The following is a 15,106-nucleotide window of genomic DNA, read 5'->3' on the forward strand; positions in this document are numbered from 1 at the left end:
TGCTAGAAGGATGGGCACTGAAAAAGAAACTGCCAAGAGTATCTTACTTCTCTGAAGGACAAGAAGGATACACCTTCAGAAGGTATGTCTATATATTGTTATTTAGATGCTAATGATGCTCATAGTTCATCTATAGCTTGGGTTTTAGATACTTGTGCCAGTTCTCACATTTTTTATGATATGCAGGAACTAGCAAATAGTAGCAGCTTACGTTTTCGAGATGTTAGACTCCGGATTGGTGATAGCTCAACTGTTGAAGCTTTAGCCATAGGATCTAAATCTTTTTACATGTCTAGACATGTTTTGTGTTTGAATAATATTTTATATGTACCTGATGCTTTTAAGAACATCATTTCTATATCTAGTTTGACTAGAAATGGCTATGAATTTCAGTTCACAGATGATGTTTGCAATATTTATTTTGGAAATAAATATGTTGGCTTAGGTTATATGCATGATCGTCTTTATTATTTGGATAATAATGATTAACACAAAATGAATGCAATCTAAAAGAATGCAATGCCATGGTGAAAATCGACTCAAGTTCAAAATATATTTAGCACTTAAGATTAGGTCATGTTGCAGAAGATAGGATTGCAAAACTGGAGAAAATGGGGATTTTATCCTTATTGGGTTCTGAGCCTATTCCAACTTGTGAATCTTGCCTTCAGGGCAAAATGACTAGATCACCCTTTGTTGGATAAGGACTAAGAGCTGAAAATATTTTGGAGCTAATACATAGTGATATATGTGGTCCATTTAAAGAAATGGCTAGAGGTGATTTTCATTACTTTATTACCTTTACTGATGATAAATCAAAGTTTGGGTATTTGTATTTGATGAAATACAAACATGAATCCTTTGAAAAGTTTAAAGAATTTAAATCTGAAGTAGAAAATCAAACAGGAAAAAGTATTAAAGCTCTTCAATCAGATCGTGGAGGTGAATACTTGAATACTGAATTTAATAAATACTTGAAAGAGCATGGCATTGTTTCCCAGCTGACTCCTCCAGAAACGCCACAGCTGAATGGTGTATCTGAAAGGAGAAATCGTACCCTATTATATATGGTACGTAGTATGATGAGCTATACTAATATGCCAATATCCTTTTGGGGATTTGCATTAGAATCAGCTTTGTATATTCTGAATAGGATTCCATCAAAATCAGTTTCTTCCACACCTTATGAGATATGGCATGGAAGAAAACCAAGTCTTAAGCATGTTAAGATTTGGGGTTGTCTAGCTTATATCAAAAAGCTGAACATTGATAAATTGGAAACCATATCAGAAAAAGGTCAATTTGTTGGATATCCAAAAGAGAGTTATGGATATTATTTTTATTTGCCTACATCACAAAATGTTGTGGTAAGTAAAGATGCCACATTTCTTGAAAAACAGTTTATTCAAGAAGGAGGCAAAGAAAGGCAAATAGAGTTAGAATTAGATAATTTTGACCAATCAATAGATCAGATGGATATAGATCCATCTAGTCAACCTACACATATTGATGAAACATCTATAGTTATTCCTCGCAGATCAACCAGGATATCTCACCCACCAGTGAGATATGGTTTGCTAAATGAAGATGAACAAGAGTTGTTTACTCATGAAGAAGTAGATCATGAAGATGATCCACTTACCTATAAAGAAGCTATATTAGATATAAACTCTTCAAAATGGATTGATGCTATGAAATCTCAAATTGATTCCATATATAAGAATCAAGTTTGGGATCTTGTTGACCCACCTGAAGTTATTGTACCTATAGGGAATTAATGGGTTTTCAAGAAGAAAATTGGTTCTGATGGAAATGTAGAAACCTATAAAGCAAGGCTAGTAGCGAAAGGGTTTCGCCAAAGGCAAGGAATCGACTATGAGGAGACTTTCTCGCCTGTTGTCATGTTTAAATCAATTAGAATTCTATTAGTTATGGCTGCATACTATGATTATGAGATTTGACAGATGGATGTCAAAACAGCTTTTCACAATAGATACATTGAAGAAAACATTTTCATGGAACAACTTAGGGGTTTTTGAATCCCAAGATGGTTCCAAAGTATGCAAGCTAAAGCGATCCGTTTATAGGTTGAAACAAGCTTCGAGGAGTTGGAACATCCGTTTTGATGAAGCCATTAAGTCATTTGATTTTATAAAAAATGAGGATGAGTTATGTGTATATAAGAAGGTTAGTGATAGTGCTATCACTTTCCTTGTCTTATATGTGGATGACATTTTGTTGATGGGTAATGACGCAGGTATGTTGACAACTGTAAAGGTATAATTATCAAATACATTCTCCATGAAAAACTTAGGGGAGGTAACCCATATTCTTGGGATTTGCATCTATAGAGATAGAGCGAAAAGAATAATTGATTTATCCCAAAGTCTATACTTAGAAAAGGTGTTAAAGAGGTTTAACATGCTTGATTCCAAGAGAGAATTGTTACCAGTGAGACATGGTATCTACCTTTCTAAAGAGTTGTCTCCAATGACACCTGAAGAAAGGGATAAAATGGCAGGAGTCCATATGCTTCGGCTATTGAAAGTTTGATGTATGCAATATTGTGTACTAGGCCGGATATCGCATATGCTGTTAGTTTGACTAGCAGGTTTCAATCCAATCCAGGTTTGGAACACTGGATAGTTATTAAGAATATCCTTAAGTACATGAGAAGAACTAAGGATTTATTCTTGATTTATGGAGGTGGTGACTTGCAATTGGATGGTTCTACTAATTCTGATTTCTAATCAGATATCGATGATATAAAGTCTACCTCTGGGTTTATGTTCAGAAAATTATAATGGAGGTACAGTCAGTTGGAAGAGTTTCAAATAGAGTACGACTACTGATTTCACTACAGAGGCTGAGTATATTGCTACATTAGATGCTGCAAAAGAGGCTGTTTGGATAAGGAACCCTGATCTCACCAGAAATCCAAACACATAGAAAGGCACTACAGTATTATCAGAGAGATAGTTGGGCAAGGCAATATAGCCATGCAGAAAATAGCATCAGCTGAAAATGCAGCTGATCCATTCACTAAGCTAATGTAACAAGCTCAGTTAGACCGACATCTTGAGAAGATGGGTCTAAGATATTGTAATGAATGGCTCTAGTGCTAGTGGGAGATTGTTAGTAGTATGCCCTAAAGCATATCATTTAGTATGTATCTTATACATATTTTATTAATAAAAGGCAATTTCACTTTTTCGTTTACATAATGTATTTATGTATAATAGAAAATGTTCATTGATATTTTGTTAGAAATTTTATTCTTAAGTTGTTAAGAATATGAGTGACAGTATTTCTAGCATAAAGTATCATAAATTGGTTCATAATCGAGGATACTTCACAATAAGGATATGACTTATCTAGAAAGATTATAATCATATTTTTTCCCAAGTTATTTATATGAGATGTAAATAAGATGGAATGGTGAGTCTCATGTCATATAATAAACATGACAGGCACTTATACATGATTAGTAGGCTGAACCAGTGATGCATATGATAAGCACATGGAGTTTACTCTTGTCAATGCATTGTCATATATCATATCAGTGCATATAATCTTTAGACCTGAGATAACATAGTTATCTTGTATATAGGTGGTTTGAGTTTGATATTGCTTTCATACTTGTACTGTGTATGGGTATATGGGCATGTGTTGGCTCCTACTAGTTATATATGGAGGTAGGTGTTGATCAAGATGGAATCTGTTACCCTAAGTAAATAGGCACAAAGTCCTATGTTCATTTAATTGTTCTTGATGTTTCAAGTTCCTGGCCAGGACAGACATATTTAGTCAAAAAAGAGTTTCTGACAAGAAAATCTAATTAATCAAGAACTGGAATTAAAAGAGAACATAATATTCATAGCAAATGGGGTTTGACATAAATCATGACTCCAGCTTGAATTGGGATTTTGTAACAGAGAGATTCTAGTGCATGGTAACATATTATTATAGGTCCATTTAAAGGTATTCTTTGTTACTGATTGAGTGGCCATGGCATGTTATGCTAGGTGTCAACCATGGTCTATGAGATGCTTAAAATGATTTAGAGAAATCATTTATGGTAAGAAAAAGTTTTGATGATATTAAGAGTTGATATCATATCTCATTGCCAATTAGTGATGACCTTGGTGAGTCACACACATACACAAGTAATCACCAAGTTAAATGTGATTTAATTGATTAATTAAAGAGTTTAATTGATTAATTAAATAGGTTTGGTTTGCAATAAGATTGCAAAGTCCCAGCATGACTTGAAACCAAATCTAGGTTATTGGATGTATAGTATAAGTTAAATTTATATTTAAAGTGTTTAAACATGAATTTAATTATGAGAAATTAATTAATAGAGATTAATTAATTAATTAATTTATATTTGATATAAATTGATTAGAAGAGGAGAAATAATTATTTTAGGTTGAGAACTCAAAATTAAAACACAAGGGTAATTTGGTCATTTCACAGGGTGACATGTGGCATCATGAGATAGTGACACATGGCACCATATAAGCTTGGCATTTGTCTTCTAATCATGTAAGATGATCAAAGTCAAAATTAAATCTAGCTTTGACACTTGGCTTAATGTGATTAGGTCAATTAAAATTAAGGTGCAATCAGGTGATGACATGTGGCAAGGGTTTTAAGTGATAACCTAATTATAAAAGGGAAAGAATGAAAGAACAAAATAACATTCTGATTTTTTCTCAAAGGTGCTGCCACCCATGAAGCTCCTCTCCTCTCTTCTTCTTCTTCTTCTCTCATCAATTCAAAGAGAATGGTCCATATTCTCTTGAATTAAAATTACTAGAAATTGTTTCTAGTGTCCTATATACATCTACAACCTCTCTAAAGGCAAATCCCTAATTTCTAATTGGTTGGCAAGGCTTGAGAACCTATTCAAGGGGCTGCATTGGTGATCTTGGTGTGGAAAAACTAGAGGGACAACATTTGGGGTTCTAAGTGCTTCCCAAAGGTAGCAATCACATCTACAGTGCATCAAAAGGTTAGTGCACATATTCTTGTATTAATCTAGGGTTCTAATGAATTAATTTGTTAATTCAAAAGTCTTAAATGAAAAATATAGATCCTAATACATATTAAAAGTGTTTTAATATGCAATTGAACATTAAAATCAATTAGGTACATAATGAATTTTACATGATGCATGAGACCCTAGAAGAAAATTTTTAAATTCAATGTTCTAATCTAACCATTTGCATGCTTCCGCTCCTTCAGACTCACTACCTTCACATACTTTCTCCTACGCGTAATCATACTGATACACTATAAAATAATCATATATAAAATATACCCCTTTATTTAGTAATATACCCCTAACGAATATTTCCCATAATATGCCAAAAACTATGATTTTATCACTTTTCCATATATATAGGGTTGGGTAAGAATGAAAGGGGCTCCTTTCCCTTAGAAATCTCTCTCACTCTGTGTGCATGTGTGTGTCTCTCCCTCTCTCCCTCCCCTCTCACTCAAACCTGCTTTCTCTCTCTCTGAGCTACTGTCAAGACCCAAATTCTAGGCTAGATCGATACTAGGACTTGGGTTAGCATAAGGCCTCAAAAACCCATAATAAGTTTGATTATTCCTAGCCCAACCATAAGATCAATAACTGTTAACCCCATGAGCTCAAAGGAGCATGAATTTTGATGATAACAAAACTCAACTAGAATTAAACTAATCTTGTTTTAAGTGTTGTGCTTTTCTAAGGATAAAGAAAAAGATTCACGGAGTTGATGACATTCTAAGATAACATAAGACGAATCAAAGATAAAGAATATAAAGAAAGAAAAGGTTACCTTCCAAGCTACATTGAAGATCAAAATTGAAGGTGCATATAGTTTGAGAATAGTTTAAGAAATTTAGAAATATTTATGAAAAGAATTGAGTAGTAGAGCCAATGAAATCATTTGTATTTCCTCAAATTTTTATCATAAGTTTTCAGATATTGTTTTTAATTATCAATGGCCTAAAAGTATTTTATTATAATTTGGTCTAAAGTTTTAAAGTTTTCAAAGTTATGCAGAAAAGCTTTCTTGGTATGCTAACTGATTTGCTACAGTTCCTAGTATGCTAACTAGTTTGCTAACTGACTCAACTCTACACAACATCGCAGAAATGACAAAATAACAATTATTTTCTTAAAATTTGAAATTGTATCTTTCAAATGAGTTCTCAAATGGTCAAAAACAATCTAAGGCTATAAATACATTTATCCTTGGCCATTTTGCACTTAATGAAAGTTTCTCTACTATTCCTATTCTCTTAAAGTCATTAAAGCTTTCATTCAAAGTGCTCAAATTGTTTTTATTGCTCATCATTGGCATACCTACTCATCTCTTTTTTATAGATTCTATTGTATTGAGTGAGATTGAGTTTTAAATACCTTCTTAGCATTTATGAGAGGTCATTCAAGCACCTATTGAAGCTTGATTGTGAAAAGTGTTTGGGATAACACTTGGTAGAAGTATGAAGCTACTTGTAAAAGCTTTGGTGTGAAGATTTGTAAAGGGCTTTTTGTCTCTTGCCTTTAAAAGAGAAGAATAGTGAAGTAAAGACTCAAAGTGGGATCTTTGAAAGAGTGGATGTAGGCTAGTTAGGCTGAACTACTATAAAAATTTAGTATTCAATTCTCTCAACCCTTACTCTTTAAATTTATGCACTTTTATTTTCTGGTTGAATTATTTTTGTTGAGTTGAGAATTGATATAGTTTACTGTTAACTCTGCTACAAACTAAGATAATTTATTTACTATTGAATCTGCTGAGATCTGATGTAATTTGCTTACTGCTATATCTGTTGTCAACTGATATATTCTGTCTACTGCTCTATTTGCTATGCTGTGATTTTATTTAAATTACTAGTATTTTTATTGAGTGCTAATATATTCTATCAGATTAGTATACTGAATATTTTTAAGTTAACTTTGTATCAACTAATTATTTGAGCAGTATCACACACATATTTCACAGTAAAAAACTAGGTTGAACTAAGCTACAATCTTTCAAAGATTTTGAGCAAGAACCAAAAAATTATTTTAGTCCAATTCACCCCCCTCTTGCATATATTTTGGGACATCAATTGTTAGCAGTATGCCCTAGAGCATATCATTTAGTATGTATCTTGTACATTTTTTATTAATAAAAGGCATTTTCACTTTTCCGTTTACATAATATATTTATGTGTAATAGAAAAGGTCCATTGGTATTTTGTTAGAAATTATATTCTTAAGTTGTTAAGAATATGAGTGACAGTATTTCTAGCATAAAGTATCATAAATGGGTTCACAATAAGGACATGACTTATCCAGAAAGATTGTAATCATATTTGTTCCCAAGTTATTTATATGATATGTAAATAAGATGGAATGGTGAGTCTCATGCCATATAACAAACATGATAGGCATTTATACATGATAAGTAGGTCGAACCAGTGACATTTATGACAAGCACATGGAGTTTACTCTTGTCAATGTATTGTCATAAATCATATTAGTGCATATAATCTTTAGACCTGAGATAGCACAGTTATCTTGTATATAGGTGGTTTGAGTTTGATACTACTTTCATACTTGTACTGTGTATGGGTATATGGGCATATGTTGGCTCCTACTAGTTATACATGGAGGTAGGTGTTGATCAAGATAAAATCTGTTACCCTAAGTAAATAGGGATAAAATCCTATGTTCATTTAATTGTTCTTGATGTTTCAAGTTTCTGGCCAAGATAGATAGATTTAATGAGAAAAGAGTTTCTAATGAAAAAATCTTTTAATCAAGAACTGGAATTAAAAGAGAACATAATATTCATAGCAAATAGGATTTGACATAAACCATGACTCCAGCTCGAATTGGGATTTTGTAACAGAGAGATTCTAATGCATAGTAACATTTGATTATAGGTTCATTTAAGGTAAACCTTATTACTGATTGGGTGGCTATGGCATGCTATGCTAGGTGTTAACCATAGTTTATGAGCTGCATAAAATAATTTAGAGAAATCATGTATGGTAAGAAAGAGTTCTAATGATATTAAGAGTTGATATCATGTCTCATTGCCAATTAGTGATGAGCCTAGTAAGTCACAGACATACACAAGTAATCACCAAATTAAATATGAGTTAATTAATTAATTAAAGAGTTTAATTGATTAATTAAATAGGTTTGGTTTACAATTAGATTGCAAAGTCCCTAGCATAGCTTGAAATCAAATCTAGGTTATTGGATGTATAGTATAAGTTAAATTTATATTGAAAGTGTTTAAATATGAATTTAATTAATAAAGATTAATTAATTAATTTATATTTGATATAAATTGATTAGAAAAAGAGAAATAATTATTTTGGATTGAGAACTCAAAATTAAGATACAGGGGTATTTTGGTCATTTCACAGGGTGACATGTGGCACTATGAGATGGTGACACATGGCACTACACATAAGCTTGCCATATGTTTTTGAATCATGTAAGATAATCAAAGTCAAGATTAAATATAGGTTTAACACTTAGCACAATGTGATTGGGTCAATTAAACCTAGAGCCAATCAGAAGGTGACATGTGGCAAGGGTTTTAAGTGGTGACCTAGCTATATAAGTGTAAGGATGAAAGAACAAAAAATACAAGCTACTGTATTCTCTTTGGTGCCGCCACCCTTGGTTACATTTTTCTCTCTTCTTCTTCATCTCTCAACAATTCAAAGAGATTTGCCAACAATCTCTTGAATTAAAAATACTAGAAATTGTTTCTAGTGTCCTGTTTACATCTGTAATCTCTCAAAAGGTAAAACTTGATTTTTTAATTGATTGGAAAAGCTTTAAAAGCTGTTTAAGGGGCTGCCATTGGTGATCTTGGTGTGGACAAGCTAGAGAGACAACATCTGGTGTCCTAAGCGCATCCCAAAGGTACCAAACACACTGCAGTGTATCAAAAAGGTTGGTGCACTTGTTCTTGATCTAATCTAGGATTCTAATGAATTAATCTATTAATTCTAAAATCTTAAATGGCAAATATAGATCCAAAATCATATTAAAAGAGTTTTAATATGCTGTTTATCATTGAAATCGAATAAATAAAAATGAATCTTGCATGATGCATGTGACCTTTGATGAAAAATTTTTGAATTCAATGGTCTAAACTTATGTTTTTCATGCTTTTGCTCCTTCACTTGGTATTAGAGCCACTATATTTTTGCCGTCTAGATTATTGATTATATGATTTAATTATGTGGTTTGATCATGAGATGATAGATCCATTGCTGGTTGCAAAGGAAAAGTGGCGGCATGGTGATGAACACCAATGGTGCGCACACTTTATGGTCTCCAATGGTGTGCGCAAGGTTTGGTTTTTGAATCTACAATTGTTGTATGATCTAAGGTTCATCCTATGACTAATTAAAATGTTTAATTAGGTGTTTTAATCACACAATTAAATTGTGATTCAGATCTGAATTTTAAAAGTTGTTTGAATGTGATTCAAATATGAATTTTTAAAGTTGTTTGAATGTGATACAAATCTGAATTTTTAAAGTTGTTTGAATATGATTCAAATCTGAATTTTAAAAGTTGTTTGAATGTGATTCAAAACTGAATTTTTAAATTTGTTTGAATCATATTCAAATATGGAATTTTAAGTTAAATATGAGATATTCAATTTATTTTAAGTATGTATTTTTTATTTAATTGTTAAATAGTGATATGCATGATAGATGATCATGAACTATAAAAGACCAATGTGATTGGATTTATTTCTTTTATGTTTCTTTGGATTGTAAATTAATTAATTTATTTTAATTTATTTTGGGCATGTATTATAAAGGTTGCAATATTTTTTTTTTGTTGTAATTTCATTTATTTGTCTCTTGTAAATTCACCTTGGTATGTCAATGATTACTATGTAATTGAATTGCAAGAAGATTAAGGAGGTCAAGAGCATTGGTGAGACCAGTGGGAGGAATTCAAGATCAAGTGTTGATTATGTACTCCTTCAACAACTCTTGTAATATGAATGAATGAAATGCACCTAGGAATGCCCTGATTTAATTCTTGGTGTCTCAGAATTGAATCCCTTAGAAAGTCCATGATCATACCATATTTACTGTTTATCCATGAATGCATGAGATGTATGGGAATATATGCAAGTATATGATATATGCATGCTAAATGGATAATGTGCAAAGTGAGACCATAATCGTAATTAGGACGACCACAAAATCTTTCAAATAAATGATTAAGTTGGATATGCTATAATTAAAGTAATTATAACATGGGCCCTCCATTGGGGCAATTATTTTAAGAAATTTTAAATAGTTGCATATGATGCAATTAATTTAAGAGATTTTCTTAAGAATAATTGTTAAGCATGAGATGTTGTAAATATGTAAATGGTTTGGTGGTCAATAATGGATGTGCCTGAGGACATTAAAATTATTTGCATGTTTACTGGCTCAATGGGATCAACTTAACTAATGCAAGATACGTCAATAATGGATGTGCCCGAGATTTTGAGCATTAGGGGTTAGGTAAAGGATTGAACCTCACATGAGATGTGATGGGCAAGGAGTTGCTCACTTATAATTTATTGTAATTGCAATAATGGATGTGCCTGAGGATGATCAATAGGATTATAAGAATTCAATCACCCATTAGAAATCCATCAAACTAGGATTTCCGTTTTTTACTTTGAAAGTGTAGGATTCGCTAAGTTAGTGGGAGGACCAATTTGATTAAAGGACCATAATCATTTTGGTTAATTACATGATACATTTACTAATTAATTTGGTTATTTTCTGTAGTTAATTTTCTGATAATAATAAGCACAGAACAGCCACCACCATTCAATATCCTTGCAAGCATAATTGATCGCAATAGGTTGATAGGACCTAATTTATTTAATTGGCTAAGAAATTTGAAACTTGTCCTGAACCTTGAACATATAGGATATGTTCTAGACTCAAATGTTCCTGGTCCCTTACCTCTAGAGGCCACTCAAGAGGAACATGAAACTTTGGACAAGTGGAAGGAGCATGATATGAGAGCTAAGTGTTACATGCTTGCTTCCATGAGTAATGAGTTACAGAAGCAACATGAGAACATGTAGAGTGCGAGTGAGATCCTCCTTCACCTACAAGAGTTGTATGGTGAGCACAGTAGGAATGCTAGGTATGAGATATATAGATAACTATTCTGCATGAGGATGTCTGAGGGACAGAATGTTGGAGATCATGTCTACAAGATGATTCGGCTGATTGAGCAGCTGGAACATCTTGACTTTAACATGGATTTTCAACTGCAGATGGATTTGATCCTTCAGTCCCTTCCTGAGTCATTTGGTAATTTTGTGACAATTTTTCATATGACTAAACAGGAATGCACCTTGGCTGGTTTACTCAACATGCTGGTTATTGCCCAAAAGAATATACCGGGCAATAAAGGAAAAGAGGTAGCTTTGATTGCATCTTCTTCTGCTGGAAAGTCCAACAAGAAGAAGGGCAATAAGAAAAAGAAATCTCAGATTCCTGGTCCTTTCAAGAAAATAGCTAAATAGAAACGGAAGACTAAAGCTGATGGAGGCAAAGGAAAGTGTTTCCATTGCCAAAAGGATGGGCACTAGAAAAAGAACTGCGGAGTATATTGCTTCTCTGAAGGACAAGAAGGATGCACCTTCGGAAGGTATGTCTATATCTTGTTATTTAGATTCTGATGATACTCATAGTTCATCTACAGCTTAGGTTTTAGATACTGGTGCCAGTTCTCACATTTCTTATGACATGCAGGAGCTAACAAATAATAGCAGCTTGCATTCTCGAGATGTTAGACTCCAGATTGGCGATGGCTCAATTGTTGAAGCTTTAGCCATAGGATCTAAATCTTTTTACATGTCTGGACATGTTTTGTGTTTGGATAATATTTTATATTAACCTGATGCTTTTAAGAACATCATTTCTATATCTAGTTTGACCAGAAATGGCTATGAATTTCAGTTCACAGATAATGTTTGCAATATTTATTTTGAAAATAAATATGTTGGTTCGGGTTATATGAATGACTGTTTTTATTATTTGGATAATAATGACAAACACAAAATGAATGCAAGTGATCTAAATGAATGCAATGCCATGGTTAAAATCATCTCAAGTTCAAAATATATTTGACACTTAAGGTTATGTCATGTTGTAGAAGAAATGATTGCAAAACTGTAGAAAATGGGGATTCTATCCTCATTGGGTTTTGAACCTATTTCAACCTGTGAATCCTGTCTTCAGGGCAAAATGACTAGATCACCCTTTATAGGACAACAGCTAAGAGCTGAAAATATTTTGGAGCAAATACATAGTGATGTATGTGGTCCATTTAAAGAAATGGCTAGAGGCGGTTTTCATTATTTTATTACCTTTAATGATGATAAATCAAGGTTTGGGTATTTGTATTTGATGTTCATACAAACACGAATCCTTTGAAAAGTTTAAAAAATTTAAATCTGAAGTAGAAAATCAAACAGGAAAAAGTATTAAAGCTCTTCGATCAGATTGTGGAGGTGAATACTTGAGTACTGAATTTGATGAATACTTGAAAGAGCATGGCATTGTTTCCCAGTTGACTCATCCAGGAACACCACAGCTAAATAGTGTATCTGAAAGGAGAAATCGTACCCTATTCGATATGGTACGTAGTATGATGAACTATACTGATATGCCAATCTCCTTTTGGGGATTTGCATTAGAATCAGCTTTGTATATTCTAAATAGGATTCCATCAAAATCAGTATCTTCCACACCTTATGAGATATGGCATGGAAGAAAACCAAGTCTTAAGCATGTTAAGATTTGGGGTTGTCCAGCTTATATCAAAAAGCTGAACACTGATAAATTGGAAACCAGATCAGAAAATGTTCGATTTGTTGGATATCCAAAAGATAGTTTTGGATATTATTTTTATTTGCCTACATCATAAAAGGTTGTGTTAAATAGAGATGCCACATTTCTTGAACAACAGTTTGTTCAAGAAGGAGGCTTCAAAAAGGAGGCAAAAAAAGGCAAACAGAGTTAGAATTGGAAAATTCTGACTAACCAACAGATCAGATGGATATAGATCCATCTAATCAACCTACACTTATTGATGAAACATCTACAGCTATTCCTCGTAGAACAACCAGGGTATCTCACCCACTAGTGAGATATGGTTTCCTTCATGAAGAAGTAGATCATGGAGATGATCTACTTACCTATAAAGAAGCTATATCAGGTATAGACTCTTCAAAATGGATTAGTGCTATGAAATCCGAGATTGATTCCATGTATAAGAATCAAGTTTGGGATCTTGTTAACTCGCCTGAAGGTATTGTACCTATAGGAAACAAATGGGTTTTCAAGAAGAAAATTGGTTCTGATGGAAAGGTAGAGACCTATAAGGCAAGATTAGTAGCGAAAGGGTTTCGCCAATTGCAAGGAATCGACTATGAGGAGACTTTCTCGCCTGTTGCCATGCTTAAATCAATTAGGATTCTATTAGCAATAGCTGTATACTATGATTATGAGATTTGGTAGATGGATGTCAAAACAGCTTTTCTTAATGGATACATTGAAGAAAACATTTTCATGGAACAACCTAGGGGTTTTGAATCCCAAGATGGTTCCAAGGTATGCAAACCAAAGCGATCCATTTATGGGTTAAAACAAGCTTCGAGGAGTTGGAACATCCATTTTGATGAAGCCATTAAGTCATTTGGTTTTATAAAAATGGAGGATGAGCCATGTATATATAAGAAGGTTAGTGATAGTACTATCACTTTTCTTGTCTTATATGTGGATGATATTTTTTTGATGGGTAATGACACAGGTATGTTGATAACTATAAAGGTATTATTGTCAAATACATTTTCCATGAAAGACTTAGGGGAGGCAACCTATATTCTTGGATTCGCATCTATAGAGATAGAGCGAAAAGAATAATTGGTTTATCCCAAAGTCTATACTTGGAAAAGGTGTTAAAGAGGTTTAACATGTTTGATTCCAAGAGAGGATTGTTACCAGTGAGACATGGTATCCACCTTTCTAAAGAGATGTCTCCAAAGACACCTGAAGAAAGAGATAAAATGGCCAGGATTCCATATGCTTCGGCTATTGGAAGTTTGATGTATGCAATGTTGTGTACTAGGCCGGATATTGCATATGCTGTTAGTTTTACTGGCAGGTATCAATCCAATCCAGGTTTGGAATACTGGATAGCTGTCAAGAATATCCTTAACTACTTGAGAAGAACTAATGATTTATTCTTGATATATGGAGGTGGAGACTTGCAATTGGATGGTTATACTGATTCTGATTTCCAATTAGATATCGATGATAGAAAGTCTACCCCTGGGTATTGTTCATTGTAATGGAGGTGCAGTCAGTTGAAAGAGTTGCAAACAGAGTACGACTGCAGATTCCACTACCGAGGCTGAGTTTATTGCTGCATCAAATGCTGTAAAGGAAGTTGTTTGGATAAAGAAGTTCGTAACAGAACTTGCAGTAGTTCCTTCCATTGAGTCAGTAGTTCCACTTCATTGTGACAACAATGGAGCAGTCATACAGGCTAAGGAACCCCGATCTCACTAAAAATCCAAACACATAGAAAGGCGCTACCACATTATCAGAGAAATAATTGGGCGAGGTGATGTAGCCATGCAAAAAATAGCATCAGCTAAAAATCCAGCTAATCCATTCACTAAGCTTATGTCACAAACTCAGCTAGACCGACATCTTGAGAAGATGGGTCTAAGATATTGTAATGAATGGCTTTAGTGCTAGTGGGAGATTGTTAGTAGTATGCCCTAGAGCATATCATTTAGTATGTATCTTGTACATGTTTTTATTAATAAAAGGTATTTTCACTTTTCCTTTTACATAATATATTTATGTGTAATAGAAAAGGTCCATTGATATTTTGTTAGAAATTCTATTCTTAAGTTGTTAAGAATATGAGTGACAGTATTTCTAGCATAAAGTATCATAAATGGGTTCACAATCGAGGATACTTCACATTAAGGACATGATTTATCTAGAAAGATTGTAATCATGTTTGTTCCCAAGTTATTTA

This window comes from Hevea brasiliensis, chromosome 7 (genome assembly GCF_030052815.1).
Source record: "Hevea brasiliensis isolate MT/VB/25A 57/8 chromosome 7, ASM3005281v1, whole genome shotgun sequence".
Taxonomy (NCBI): Eukaryota; Viridiplantae; Streptophyta; class Magnoliopsida; order Malpighiales; family Euphorbiaceae; genus Hevea; species Hevea brasiliensis.